The sequence below is a fragment of the Mytilus trossulus genome, chromosome 4 (genome assembly GCF_036588685.1).
Source record: "Mytilus trossulus isolate FHL-02 chromosome 4, PNRI_Mtr1.1.1.hap1, whole genome shotgun sequence".
In the NCBI taxonomy this organism is placed as follows: Eukaryota; Metazoa; Mollusca; class Bivalvia; order Mytilida; family Mytilidae; genus Mytilus; species Mytilus trossulus.
The window spans coordinates 3,133,713-3,149,595 of NC_086376.1; the positions used below are offsets into that span (position 1 = coordinate 3,133,713).

The 15,883-nt window shown below is 32.5% G+C and overlaps 1 protein-coding gene across 6 annotated transcripts in view; it reads left to right on the plus strand.

Annotated features, from left to right (window-relative positions):
• Window positions 1–2,628: 2,628 nt before the first annotated feature.
• Window positions 2,629–15,883, plus strand: part of LOC134714495 (ADAMTS-like protein 1) — a 68,714-nt gene continuing 55,459 nt past the window's right edge. For 4 of the 6 annotated variants that reach the window (XM_063575785.1, XM_063575786.1, XM_063575787.1 and 1 more), the window contains exon 1: window positions 12,877–13,008. The gene's annotated coding sequence lies outside the window, so the exon portion shown is untranslated. Of the gene's footprint in view, window positions 2,700–12,851; window positions 13,009–15,883 lie in introns of those variants that run through there. The other 2 variants (XM_063575789.1, XM_063575790.1) reach the window with 2 other exon arrangements.

The window sequence follows — 15,883 nt, forward strand, 5'->3', positions numbered from 1 at the left end:
TCATCAAGAACCTATAACTATTTTGATTATAAAATTCCTTTGGTTTTGAATCATTCATCATTCCAGTATAGTCTATGGTAACATTTGTTTATCGTCAACGATTGAGGGGATTCAGTCTGCACTTATCTTCATTAGTAAGGTTAACTATAAGATTTATGGTGAGAAACATAAGAAATGCACACAAATGCAAAAACTTACGAAACATTTGACAAAAAAATTAATAAACTCGGATATAAAGTTTGAAGATAATATGTTGGAGGGTTTAGGGCCATTGTCTACCTGTGTGTCTCAGAGGAAGCCACCACCCCCCCCCCCCCCCCCCCCCCAAAAAAAATTAATAATAAATAAAATGAAAATTAATAATAAGTTAGGGCGATGTCCGCATTGTTACCTAAAATCAGAGTGTCATGCTCTGTATGCACGTAACAGATCCCTTGTGCACACTCTTTGAGGGTCCGGTGTTCCACAGGAAGTCGATATTCCAACCCTTTTACCTGCCCGACTTGCTCTAAAAAAAATTAACGATTGTATTTACTGTAAAATTGTTGCCGTCAAAAATTGACATCAAACATTTTATACTGAACATCAAGCAAACAATTAAATCAAACACAAGGAAGAACAGGACATAAGTAATTTACGAGAGTTACATCATACTATGTTTTTGATTATGTAGATGATTGTAAGACTAACTTCTACAGATACATGGAAAATGTATGTCAGGCATGCGCACAACAAAATATAATAGGTAGTTCCTTACAGTTGATTGATTTGGACGGATTGCCCAAAAAGAGAGGTATCTCCGTGGGGCTTATTTGTTATGTGAATTCAACCAAACTAAAAACGTTTATAAAAGGTTCAAGTCTTTCAAAAAATGTATATATTATAGTAGTTAAGCCTTGATGACATAATTTCAATGTGACGTCATTCAAGTAATATCTTCTCAGATGTTTTGCAAAAAAATGTATGCTGCTTTCAGAAACATCTTATCCTAACTAAAACGGAGTCATTGCAAGCGTCAGCTAAAATATAGATAAATTTTATTAAAAAATAGGGTAATTAAATGTTTCGCGGTGGTGTCTTGCCATGGCTTTGTTTATGTATGACAGCTCAAATTTATTCGTTCATAGTGTGTTAATTTACATATTTTGATGGAGTTAAGCCTTACACTTGATATTCTATCGTGTGTTTTTTCTATGTTGTGATGTTGAAATATTGTTTCAGAAAAAGGGAGAAGGTTTTGTACCATTAACACGTTTAATCCCGCTGCATTTGTTTGCACCTGTCCTAAGTCATGAATCTGATGTGCAGTAGTTGTCGGTTGCATTTTTGTTTATGTAATTTATACGTGTTTCTCGTTTCTCGTTTTTTCTATAGATTAGACCGTTGGTTTTCCCGTTTGGATGGTTTTACACTAGTAATTTTGAGGCCCTGTATAGCTTGTTTTTCGGTGTGAGCCAAGGCTCCGTGTTAAAGGTCGTACATTGACCTTTAATGGTTTACTTTTATATATATATATATTTATTTGGATGGAGGGTTGTCTCATTGGCACTCACACCACATCTTCCTATATCTATTTAAACTTAATACGGTTCCAGTTTGAATTTAAGTTGTTCCGACAGTTGTTTTCTGTATCATTTCTACAGATGTGCAAGCTAGAATATTCGGATAAACTTAATGTAGGGACAGAAACTTTTCCTTGCATCAGCGTATAATAACTCCAGAACTTTAGAAAGCGCAATACTCTCCCATCACGAGGCACCGGTCTTATAACGTCCCCATTCCTTGTATTCAATTATACGTTCATGTGTATATGCATTATATATCCCTCACAACTATGCGATCGCCCCTTTAATATGGGATTGACTTTCGACATTGAGGAGAGAATGTTGAAAATGTAAAAGAGTTGTGTAGTTCTTATGACATGCCAAAATAGATACTTTTACAATAAAAAAAAATGCGAATATGTTTGTTTCCTAAATCTGTGCTTTCTCTTGTACACATTGACAGCTACTAGCTTAATTTGTTAGATGCATTAAAAGCAGGTGCAAATTAAACTGATTTTGGCGTATTTTTGATATAATAACTCGCTATTAAAGTACTGAAAGAAGAAGCTAACTAGCTTATTTATAATTATGATGCTAGTAAAATTACTGTTAAAGTAAAATTATGTAAGCAACGTAAGATGTCAACATGTACGTTTACATGCTTAACGATGATTTATCATGAACTTTGGTCCTTGTAAATGATACAAATGTAGCACACTAACATTGGTAATATAGAAAGCTTGTTGTTACGTTATCGCCATCACAAACTTCTTCTGATGTCATATAAGGTATCAAAATCATTGATCAATGTAGTGATTTCCGTATTTAAAATTAATTAAAAATTAACTCATGAGTGATCTAATTCAATTAACTTTAAAATCCGTTTACGGTATTTTAAGCAGCGTATAAACGTAAAGATATCTTATATTTTGATTGTTCACGCCATTAACGTTGTACCGTCGACATGTCTAGCAGTTGCAGAGTTTCATTTACTTATCATGTTAAATTGTATGTAGTTTAAACAAGAATTATGGTGACCTCTGATCTCTTATGTAAGGTTTATTTTCGGAATCTGTCACGATGAGATGACTTGAAAAATATATGTAAAGTAATCCTCACATGTAGTATTATACAAATTATAAACAGTCTAAAATAGTAAGTATTTATAATATATTAGCAATTTAAGCCATTTTTTCACTCGGGAATAACTTTCAAGATAATACACCTGTGAGAGGAATTGTAAGGTATTTTGAACGAAGGCCAGCTATCTCTTGTAATATTGTTCGGTATGAGTATTATATTATAGTGGAATGTATATACTATAATAGATCTTTTATATGCCAAACTTGATATATACGTAGATTATATTAATTAAAGACCTGTAAATAGCGCAATAAACCACTTGATAATTCTCAGTTTAACGAATAATATGGCTATAGTTTTTACACAATATAAGATTTAAGTAATAGATTGAAGGGTGTGATCGAGTACAAAAACGTTTGAATATGGTAAACCGACTATAGTCCATCGAGGTTCAGTTTCATTTTATAATGCAACTAAAATGTTACAGCTTCAACCGTGATTTGTTGTTGCGATCTCGAGTAAACGACAAAGGTACATGTAACATCAACAACAATTGACATGAACATCGAATTAAGGTAGTAATAACATTTGTACGTTGGATATCATGAAATGTATTTGTTGAAATTTGTTTTGATTCGTGTCCCGTCAGTGTCGTGTCCGATTTTGGGACTGCTTTATCGTGAGCCAGGCCGTTAAATTTGAAATAATATCTAATGGTTTGAGCTGAGAAGTCATTATATGTCGATTGTTTTCAAGTGCAATATGTTTATAAAATTTAATTTTGACAAAAATCTATATTAATAACATTAAAAATTTTTTTAAAAAAATCTGTTTAACCCCGCCACATTATTTATGCATGTGCCTGTCCCAAGTCAGGAGCCTTTTATTCAGTGGCTGTCGTTTGTTTATGTGTTACATATTTGTTTTTCGTTCATTTTTTTACATAAATATATAAGGCCGTAAGTTTTCTCGTTTGAATTGTTTTACATTGTCTTATCGGAGCCTTTTATTGCTGACTATGCGGTATGGGCTTTTCTCATTGTTGAAGGCCGTACGGTGACCTATAGTTGTTAATTTTTGTGTCATTTTGGTCTCTTGTGGATAGTTGTCTCATTGGTAATCATACCACATCTTCTTTTTATATATATCGTTTGTTAATGTTATCTTTGGAAAATATTTTTCAATACATTGTTGACCATCATAACTGGGAGTCGTTAGATCGCCTGTTTTGAGGTTACAAGCATTTTCATAAGCATTCGTTTCTTTAATTAAATAATCAGTACGCACACCGTTGAACAATCATGCGTTCAAAGTTACAAAAGAGAATGTCTTCAAATCTTTGATGAGACATTCCGTTCTTCGTGATCGAACAATGTCATTAACTAAGAAATGAAAACATGAAAGTCTGGCGACTGCAAACATTATACCAATAATATTTACGCAAGCAGCTCCGTTGACAGAGGGGTTATATGAATATAGGTATAATTAGATTGTGGAAAACTGTGTAGAGTGGTATATATGTGATTGATTCGCGGTTGCATCACATCAAGTGTTTGATATTTTATGCATATTCAAGATCATGAAAATAACAAGTGTCTTTAGGGTTTTTGTCGTTGTTGGGTTGTTGTTGGATTCCGTGACGTATATCACACATGTTTTATACTTTATAACAAACCTAAAAGAAATCTCTGCATAAGACAACTATACAACTTTATATTATTTTTTAAAACTTAATAAGTTAGATCAGCTGTTTATTTCCCTGGATAATCAGTGGAGTGTAACAGGGTAAATCAAGAGAAGCTTGGACTCTTGGTGAAACTTGTAACAAGCAAGATCAGATGAATAAATATTATTATGTTGTTAAAAAAAAAGAAATGTTACACGAATTGATGACGAATGGCGGTAATTTTGGACTGCCTCACGCATGGGTAAAGAGGTCATGTTGGAAATAGCTGTAATTGTGCTGTGCAAAATTGCTTGTGTGAACCCCTACCAAATTACAACCTGCTGCGGGTCTTTTTGAAATGCAGACAGCTTAGCACTCCCAACACGAGACCCAGCTAGATGATTTATACATTTTTTTTAATACGAATACACCCTTTTACCAAACGGAACTTTTAAGCATGGGTTTTACCTCAGAAAAGAAGAAGTTCCAGATGTTTTAATTGGCAATAAGTGTGGACACAGTGCAGTGTCAATAGTAATATGTTTGAATGTTTCTCTGGTACCATCTTACAGTGTTAATACCAAATCGTTCGTTATGCCCGTGTCTGTAGTGACGTTTTGGATTTCAATTCAGTGTAATCTATGTATTACTGGTAGTAAGTTATAAAGTCAATGATTTCGTTACCACAAATTAAACGAAAACTGTACTTCTGATAATGTTCCACAACTTTGGGTAGCAGCACGTGTGTACTAGAACTGTTTGTATGGTTCTACTAGTATTTTTGTTCGTTTGTGTCATTTCTTTCTTTGTTGATTATATTATACAATTATATGCATTACAGTGATCTATACTTGTTAATTTCTGTATCATTTAGTCTGTTGTGGAGAGTTGTCATTGGCGATCTTACCATATCTTCTGGGTTTTTTTTATAATTATAGCTATAGATTGTCACGAGTCTGCTACTCTCTTCTTGCTATTCCAGTTACATATTACATTGGCAAAAATATTAGTGGTCAAACAGTAGCATGTTGATAACAGTGTTTATTGTTTTCATGTTCCATACAATGACATTGTATTACAAGCCAGTATAATTTTTAGCTCACCTGGCCGAAAAGGCCAAGTGAGCTTTTCTCATTACTTGGCGTCCGTCGTCCGTCGTCTGTCGTCGTTAACTTTTACAAAAATCTTCTCCTCTAAAACTACTGGGCCAAATTAAACCAAACTTGGCCACAATCATCACTTATGTATCTAGTTTAAAAATTGTGTTTTTGACCCGGCCAACAAACCAAGATGGCCACCATGGCTAAAAATAGAACATAGGGGTAAAATGCAGTTTATGGCTTATAATACTAACTCAAAAAACCAAAGCATTTAGAGCAAATCTGACAATGGGTAAAATTGTTTATCAGGTCAAGATCTATCTGCCCTGAAATTTTCAGATGAATCAGACAACCCATTGTTGGGTTGCTGCCCCTAAATTGGTAATTTTAAGGAAATTTTACTGTTTTTGGTTATTATCTTGAATATTATTATAGATGGAGATAAACTGTTAACAGCAATAATGTTCAGCAAAGTAAGATTCACATATAAGTCAACATGACCAAAATGGTCAGTTGACCCCTTTAGGAGTTATTGCCCTTTATAGTCAATTTTTAACAATTTTTCGTAAATCTAAGTTAACTTTTACAAAAATCTTCTCCTCTGAAACTACTGGGCCAAATTTTACCAAACACAGCCAGAATCATTATTAGGCTATCTAGTTTGAAAATTGTGTTTTGTGACCGGGCAAACCAACCAAGATGGTAGCTACGGCTAAAAATAGAACATAGAGGTAAAATGCAATTTTTGGCTTATAACTCAAAAACCAAAGCATTTAGCGCAAATCTGACAAGGGGTAAAATTGTTTATCTGGTCAAGATCTATCTTCCCTGAAATTTTTGGATGAATCGGACAACTAGTTGTTAGGTTGCTGCCCCTAAATTGGTAATTTTAAGGAAATTTCGCTGTTTTGGGTTATTATCTTGAATATTATTATAGATAGAGATAAACTGTAAACAGCAATAATGTACAGCAATTTATCAAAAATAAGCCAAAATTACCAAAATGGTCAATTGACCCCCCTAAGAAGTTATTGTCCTTTATAATCAATTTTCAACAATTTTCATAAAATTTGTAAATTTTTACTAACATTTTCCACTGAAACTACACGGACACGTTCATTATAGATAGAGATAATTGTAAGCAGCAAGAATGTTCAGTAAAGTAAGATGTACAAACACATCACAATAACCTAAACACAATTTTGTCATGAACTGTCTGCTTCCTTTGTTTAATTCACATATACCAAGGTGAGTGACACAGCACTTCTGTACTGACATGAATTATCATTGATATGGTCATATTTATAATTAACTGTTTACAAAACTGCTGAAATTTTAAAATACTCAGCCTTTTCTACCTCAGGAACAGATTACTAGTACCTCAGCTGTATTTGACAAAAATTTTAGAAATTTTGGTCATCAATGCTCTTCAACTTTGTACTTAATTTGGACTTTTGATTCGAGCGTCACTGATGAGTCTTTTGTAGACGATCGCGAGTCTGGCGTAAATACAAAATTTAATCCCGGTATCTATGATGAGTTTATCAGTACTGATCGGCAAGACTAAAAACTTATAATGTTATACTTTCTATTAAGTCCTAACTGTTCATTATTAAACAATTGCTTTTCAATCAATTTGAATTCATTTTTTTTTTTTTAATAAATTTGATAATTTGTTTTCTAAAATTGAAAATGTAGGCAAGGACTAAACGAACTTTGTCAAAATATCATTTAGCTGAGTTAATTTATCTGCTAAAAAAACAACTTGTTACTTAAAATTTGTCATTTTGTCATATATAAACAATGTAGGTTGAATATTTTCTTGTCGTAAATCTGTCTAACAAACTTGGGAAAAATGTTTACATTTCCATGCGACATAATTAAGTAAAAACAAGACTATTTATTAAAATATTAATCGGCAAACCTCGGTTGAGTCCGCTATTCTCCGTCTATCCAGATGAAGGTACGGAATCGGCCGATATGTGACGAATGCTCTCCATCTATCCAGATGAAGGTACGGAATCGGCCGATATGTGACGAATGCTCTCCATCTATCCAGATGAAGGTACGGAATCGGCCGATATGTGACGAATGCTCTCCATCTATCCAGATGAAGGTACGGAATCGGCCGAATTGTGACGAATGCTCTCCGTCTATCCAGATGAAGGTACGGAATCGGCCGATATGTGACGAATGCTCTCCATCTATCCAGATGAAGGTACGGAATCGGCCGAATTGTGACGAATGCTCTCCGTCAATCTAGATGAAGGTACGGAATCGGCCGATATGTGACGAATGCTCTCCATCTATCCAGATGAAGGTACGGAATCGGCCGATATGTGACGAATGCTCTCCATCTATCCAGATGAAGGTACGGAATCGGCCGAATTGTGACGAATGCTCTCCGTCAATCTAGATGAAGGTACGGAATCGGCCGAGTTGTGACGGATAATTAAGATATGTACAATATAATAATAATTTAAAACAACCAAAGACACTAAGAAACCTTTGCAATGTATACGATGTATTAATAGTATACTAAGCTCGCTCATTCTTAACAACCATAGTTTATTTATCATACTCATTTTCCTGTATAATCCATACAAAATGTGTCATTTTGTCACGTCCTGTAGCTTGAGAAAATGCACGGTGAGCTATCATTTAAATTATATTTTTCAACATATATCAATAGATACTACGTTTTGGCAAAGTATGAACAAATTCTATCATTTTTATTTTAGACTCCCATACCACCTTAAGTATATATATATATATATTTATATGTTTTCTCATCTGAAATTTTATGCATTTTAATGCATTTTTATTTTTGCTATTGTATATATATATATATATATTATTGTTTTAAATTTTCTGTAACCTTTGTACTATCATGGTTTATGAGTATAAACTACATGTACTGTATCTATCTACATTTTATCCTTAATTGTTGTATTTTACAAAAATCGTCGTCTGTCACCTAAATCTTGAAAAAAACGACTTTGAATGTAAAATTGTAAAAAGATTGTTCCATAAAGCTTGCAGTGTGATGTAGTATAGTCAAAGGTATTGATTGTTCTTGAGAAGAAAATGCAAGTTGCTTTCTTAAAGTCTTGAGAAGGAAAGGCAAGTTGCTTTCTTAAAGTCTTGAGAAGAAAATGCAAGTTGCTTTCTTAAAGTCTTGAGAAGGAAATGCAAGTTGCTTTCTTAAAGTCTTGAGAAGAAAATGCAAGTTGCTTTCTTAAAGTCTTGAGAAGAAAATGCAAGTTGCTTTCTTAAAGTCTTGAGAAGGAAATGCAAGTTGCTTTCTTAAAGTCTTGAGAAGGAAAGGCAAGTTGCTTTCTTAAAGTCTTGAGAAGGAAATGCAAGTTGCTTTCTTAAAGTCTTGAGAAGGAAAGGCAAGTTGCTTTCTTAAAGTCTTGAGAAGGAAATGCAAGTTGCTTTCTTAAAGTCTTGAGAAGGAAATGCAAGTTGCTTTCTTAAAGTCTTGAGAAGGAAATGCAAGTTGCTTTCTTAAAGTCTTGAGAAGGAAAGGCAAGTTGCTTTCTTAAAGTCTTGAGAAGGAAATGCAAGTTGCTTTCTTAAAGTCTTGAGAAGGAAAGGCAAGTTGCTTTCTTAAAGTCTTGAGAAGGAAATGCAAGTTGCTTTCTTAAAGTCTTGAGAAGGAAATGCAAGTTGCTTTCTTAAAGTCTTGAGAAGGAAATGCAAGTTGCTTTCTTAAAGTCTTGAGAAGGAAAGGCAAGTTGCTTTCTTAAAGTCTTGAGAAGGAAATGCAAGTTGCTTTCTTAAAGTATTGAGAAGGAAAGGCAAGTTGCTTTCTTAAAGTCTTGAGAAGGAAATGCAAGTTGCTTTCTTAAAGTCTTGAGAAGGAAAGGCAAGTTGCTTTCTTAAAGTCTTGAGAAGGAAATGCAAGTTGCTTTCTTAAAGTCTTGAGAAGGAAAGGCAAGTTGCTTTCTTAAAGTCTTGAGAAGGAAATGCAAGTTGCTTTCTTAAAGTCTTGAGAAGGAAAGGCAAGTTGCTTTCTTAAAGTCTTGAGAAGGAAAGGCAAGTTGCTTTCTTAAAGTCTTGAGAAGGAAATGCAAGTTGCTTTCTTAAAGTCTTGAGAAGGAAATGCAAGTTGCTTTCTTAAAGTCTTGAGAAGGAAAGGCAAGTTGCTTTCTTAAAGTCTTGAGAAGGAAAGGCAAGTTGCTTTCTTAATGTCTTGAGAAGGAAATGCAAGTTGCTTTCTTAAAGTCTATAAAAGTAATGAGATGCTGTATGTTTGCTAATAAGACAACTATTCACCAAAATTAAAATATAGAGGATTTAAACAATTATTTCAGGCCACCGTACGGCTTTTTATAATATTCAATACGAGAGCAATTTGACACAGGATTTCCATTAAATATCAAGTAACATATCTACCAATCAGACCTTGCAGCTAGTCAAATTTGCTTGAAGCATTACAGAAATCTTTTGTTTTGAGCGCAAATGTACGAATTTGATACCGTTGCTTTAAGACCTCCTGGTAGTTAGTTCCCTAGGATCTAAGGCATATGTGCAGTAGTCTTTACTCTTGTACTGACCGCAGCTGAACTCATGTAGTTTGAAAAATATCGGTGGCAATTGAAAAATAACTTACAGAACTTTGGGACGATTTATGCTTATTTTTAAATAATTCACGATTGTATTGATACGCGCCATTTCAATGATTGCACAACAATAATTGTCTAAATTTAAGACCCTATATTCAGTTTCTGTTCTTTGACCTTTTATGGTTCACCTTTATAAATTGTGACTTGGAGTCTCATTGGCACTCATACCACATCTTCTTATATACCATACCTATACTTATAGGAAGTATTTCTTTATACAATTTTAACTATTACACTTGACTATCAAAATCTATATATATATTCTTTAATATGTTATCTCATCCGAAAATTTTTGAATTTTATGCATTTTAAATGCATAATTTGTTTTTTTTATGTATATTATTTTTCAACTTCTCTGTAACCTTTGTACTTGCATGGTTTTATGAGAATAAACTATCTATCTATAAATATCTGTCATAAAGCTAACGTAATTCTGTTATGTGATACATTGTACGAATCCCTTTTAATATGAACACAATTTGATTACCTTTTCACCAGTGAAAGTGTCAAACAAATAGTTAATTTAACCCGTGAATCGAACATTTATACTTCCTTTTCGTGAATCTTTATCATCCTTCACCCAAGCAGTAAAATATTGCATCTTCATAATCACTTGGTTGTCATTGATAATACTTATTGTTGTAACATAATGTATCTCCACAGTTCCATCGATTCTATAGCTGTTTGACGCTTTAATAAAGTGAATATTACATGTACGAATAGAAGGATTGCTGTATATTGAAGATAATTGATTACATTAATGGATATCGGAAATAGTTTGACATACAAATTCCATTTTCTTGCACTTGACCTCTTTTGAACAAAGTCATCTTGACATTAGAGTTTCTATTTTGTCTTCCTTATACAGGAACCTCCATGGTGTAGTTTTCTTTGTTTTACATCAATACATTTATGCGTTTCTGTGACATCCATTGAATAGATACTGGAAACTATTGCAACCAGATGATATTAAGAAAATTCTTCTTCTGGTCAACTATTTTACCATTCCTTCAATTTTATCCACGACCTTTCTGAACCCGGGAACAATAATGAAAAAAGGGCTTCAATATCCATTTTTTTAAATGCATTCTCTCTATGTTCCCCTATTGTATTCTAATATGATATAATCTTTGTTTACCAGAGTATACATTTTTACATGTCTTCTTATAATCAATATGTTTAATTTTACATACGAAAACCCTTCCAACCCCTTGTGTAGTCTAATTCTTGCTCCAATTTATTTTTATTATGTGCTGCTGTGGAGCCTATGCTAGCTTGATACTATTTATACATGCTTCACAAACTTGAAATTTATTCATGATTCCTTTACCAACACGGAATTTCCCGAAAGGGTGTACAGAAGATATTTTTTGACACTATAGAAGATAATTAACTATCAAATACTCATGAAAATTCAGAACTAAAACAAATTAGGCATTACAAAGCTGGGCGGTCATTCTTGCTTAAAGCAGGAAATTTGGGCTTTTGGAAAGGTGATTCAACGTTTCTTCAACGAGCAAATATTAACACGTACAATCAACAAATATACCTATTCCGACTGTGAACGTCTGGTCCAGCAGATTGACGAAATCGACGTTCTAACAAGTACAAGAGACGTCAAGGTGGACATATATATGTGTACTTTTTTTTTATATATAAAAGTCTAGTGTTGAAATGTCGACTATAATTGATATCAGAGAAAAAAGAAACAAATAAAAAGTTGCAACATATATTCAAAATAGAATAGTTTGCAAACGTGAATTTTACCCCAAAACCTACTACTACTTGTAATATCATCTGAATACTAAACAAGTTTTTTTAATCTCCACACATTTGAAGTATGTACATCTGGTCAGATTGTGGAGGCTAAATGTGAGGCGCTGTGTTGGAAATATGCTTACATGGTAGTGAAAATGAATGAATGAAATCTGAAAGTCCTGTTTAATAAGTTTGTTCTTGTCCATCAAGTCCTCAGCTTCTTGAAAAAAAATCGACTCACCTTATATTTTATGATCTACGCTTAAACGTAGAACTCTGATTTTACAAAGAATTTATAACACTGTAAATAAGAGATCAGTCAATGAATCTTCTTGAACGATTAAGTTGTGCTGATTGTTAAGTCAGTTTGCTTTAGTACCAAGTACTCTTTTGTTAAATATATAAAAAAGAAGATGTGGTATGATTGCCAATGAGACAACTATCCACAAAGGACCAAAATGACACAGACATTAACAACTATAGGTCACCGTACGGCCTTCAACAATGAGCAAAGCCCATACCGCGTAGTCGGCTATAAAAGGCCCGGATAAGACAATGTAAAACAATTCAAACGAGAAAACTAACGGCGTTATTTATGTGAAAAATAATTTTTTACATTGTTTTATAGTATACTAGACAACATATTGCCTACCAGAAGCTAACATAGTGACAATTAATTTTCCTATTGGGAATTCCTATTCCTATGCCAATTGGGAATCTTACATTTTATAATACTAACTACTAACTAAAATAAATAAATACAAGGCATATTGTATAAGACACCAATTATTACGGAATTTTTAAGATGCCATATAATTACAACATATTTGACAAAGGCTTTTATATTTGGCCTTTTATCAGGTATGATCGTTTTCGATGCTGAGTTTATTTATTATCTGTTGATTACAATAAACATTGCATGCGTAACAAAAGCAATTTTTATCTACTAACATCTAAAGATTAATTATTTAAGAAATTATCATAACCATCTGAAAAATTTGTAGCTATGCCAAAATGGTTAAGCACCAGAAGATAATTAAACCTTAATTTTTGCGGACGTTAATCTAAGGGTAGCCGGTGTACACCCTCTCTTATCGTATACTATCATACCATCAGTAACGACTTCTTCACTATAAGATATAACATACCTTCTTGGAGGTATCTCTTACCTGTAGCTCAGGTAATAATATACTGTGGATTAAAGCGTAAATTCTTTAATATGTTATGTGAGTACTTTTTTTAATTTAATTGTTATTTTATAGCTAAATCAACTTGACGAATATAATTAAAAATAAAAATAAATATTTTGAAATAATATTTCGAAAACGAAATGTATTAAAATTCTCTGGTTAAACTATAAATTTTAAGTAAAATCGTAAAAATATAATAAAATATTAAATCTGTATCTTGTTTATTCTTTTAATCATGAGAAAAAGAAATTAAAATTCAAATATTTCGTTTAAGAAGTACAATTAGAAAATTGGAAATAGAAAATAAAATTGTTGGAGAAATATTTAAAGAAAAAAATCATTAAAATGGTCTTTGTTAAACTGGACTAAAATAATTGTCATTTACTCGGTTTAGAATGAAGGGTCATTCTTGTATTCTCCTATTGTCATAATGACCCTATTGTGGTGACCGCCTGTAGATTTATGTGAAAACACTTTAGTACTCGAAATATTTGTTAAAGGGGTTCATCATTAAATGTTAGAATGATATCTATTATCCATAGCTACTTTAGACAAATTTGAACCATTAAACATAACAGTTACATTTGTCAGAACACACCATCCATCACTTTGACAATGATGCTACCATCATTAAATTTAGTTGAATTAAATTGTTAATTTATCCATTTTTCATACTACATTTTATATCGCCTTTAACCTAATACTTTTTATTAGATATACGTTACAATATTACCTGCAGTGCACTTCCGGTATAATGTATTATGCATATGTTGCATTATACTGCTCTAGTGTCATTCTCGAGTTCAATCTCATAATTTCTTACCGTTCCAATACATATAAGATAACATTAATAATGTATGAATTTGTCTCTTAAATTGTAATACTGTTAACTGATACTATAAAGGTATTTGTGTTTTGTGAAATTTGGTCGTGTACCTGTTTGAAAGCATTTATAGAGGACAACACTTGATCAACTCGGGCTATGGTATATGAACTAGTCCATAACTCCGAACCAGAGATCCCCACCGTTAGAGTTCAGATTCCTTCGCTTGATTTATGGACAAATTATGCATGAATATGTAAATTTTTATGCCCAAATATATATCAAATTTGATCCTATATCCCACACTAATCAATCACGACGAACAGATAATTTACATACATGGAAAAAAAACACTTAAGTAGATCACATGTATATATTTTTTGAGACAGATTTTTTTTTATAATTTGCCAAAATGAAGATTTATGCTCTTTTAAAAAATTTAATAAAAAGTATGGGTCACCGTGCTATTTTTCAAGCTATGAGTCGTTGAAAATTGCCAAAATTTGGTTAGTTTGTTCATGAAAAAAACACATTAGTGTGCATAACAAAAATGTTATGAGACAGAATTTTGAAATAAATTGTTAGAAGGTTTCATAAGATGTTTTAAGAAAAGAAAAAGAAAACATGGTGTCACCGAACTTGTTTTCTTGCTACAAGTAAAAATAAAAAAATCCCTATTAGCCCAGTATAAATTTTGTACTAAAAGAGTTATCTCCCCTTAAATGGCTGATTTGAAAAAAATAATTTAAAACCAAAAAAAAATGATATTTGTTAAAAGTTTTGTATAATACGATTTATTAACAAGTTTTCTGTAAATAGAAAACATAGTCTAACCATCCAATTGCAACTCTGTCTCCAAATTTGCAGATTAAGGATAATAACTAGACCGATTTTGTACTGTGATTGTACAATCCAAGATGGCGGTTTACCACGAATCTACCTTAATATTTATTTCGCCCGAAGCACTTTTCTGGAGTTGCCTTCACCAGCAAGGCTAATTGTAAAAACATTTATTTCAGGGATATAAAACGTACTAAGATCGGAGAGAGCTATATTCTCTATGCAGATGAAATGATTAGCTAATCCTTCTACTGGGGGTCTTAGCATTTGAATTAAAAAAATAGTGTCATATTTTATGACAATATTAACTTTGGGTGAATTTTCTAATAGTTAAAAGTTACGGCGGTACAATGTTTATACAGTATTAGAAACAGTATATGGAAATAGAAAAAAAGGTTATCTTTAATAAAAGTGAAATAATGGCGTTTCTTTCACTGATAGTAAACAGACATTTCTATTCAAATCAACTTCCACCTACTAAATAAATGAAAATGATCTATAATACATGCATACATGCGTTTTGTCAAACAAATCATGTCTTAAGATATATCACAATTTTGATTTTTCTACCGTTTCTACTTGAAGAACATTGACGTTTTGAACTTGTTTGATCATTTAGTAATTAAAACATTGCAGTAATTTAAAATTGATGCATTTCCTGGTAATTATTGGTTCTGACGGAAATTAGAACAGGATGTTTAACTGTTAAAGAGGATTGTTTGTGATATAATTTTGTTGCAAATTTAAGTGGAAGCTGTCTTAATTCGTCATACAGCTGCACTAACAATGAGCTTCACTTGAAAAAATTCAGATGGAAGGAAAAGATGTAAAAGATCTTAAAATGATTGAACATTAGTCGTCATTGGTTATTGCGGGTTTCAGCCAGTGACAAGTATTTCATGTTTATGAAGGTCGACAATATGATAGATCTAATATCTACAGATGAAAAGGTCGAGGATTTGAGATTAATGGAGGCATGATCCTTATGAGTTCATAGTGAGCGAAAAGCGATCTTTTGGTCTTATGGTTTTAGGAATATATTTTTGTAAGGCACAATATAAGCTTAAGGTGGGTTTGGATCAGTTTCTAACTTGACGTTTCGTATCCATTCATACAATCATAAGAGTAAAATTGACGCAATTTTAAAACATTCTTTCGTACAGGAAAAGTAAAACAGCTTACGTTGTAAATTTAAATGTATCAAATCAAACAGAGAGAAAACACAGAAGTAAAATACAGTTACTATTG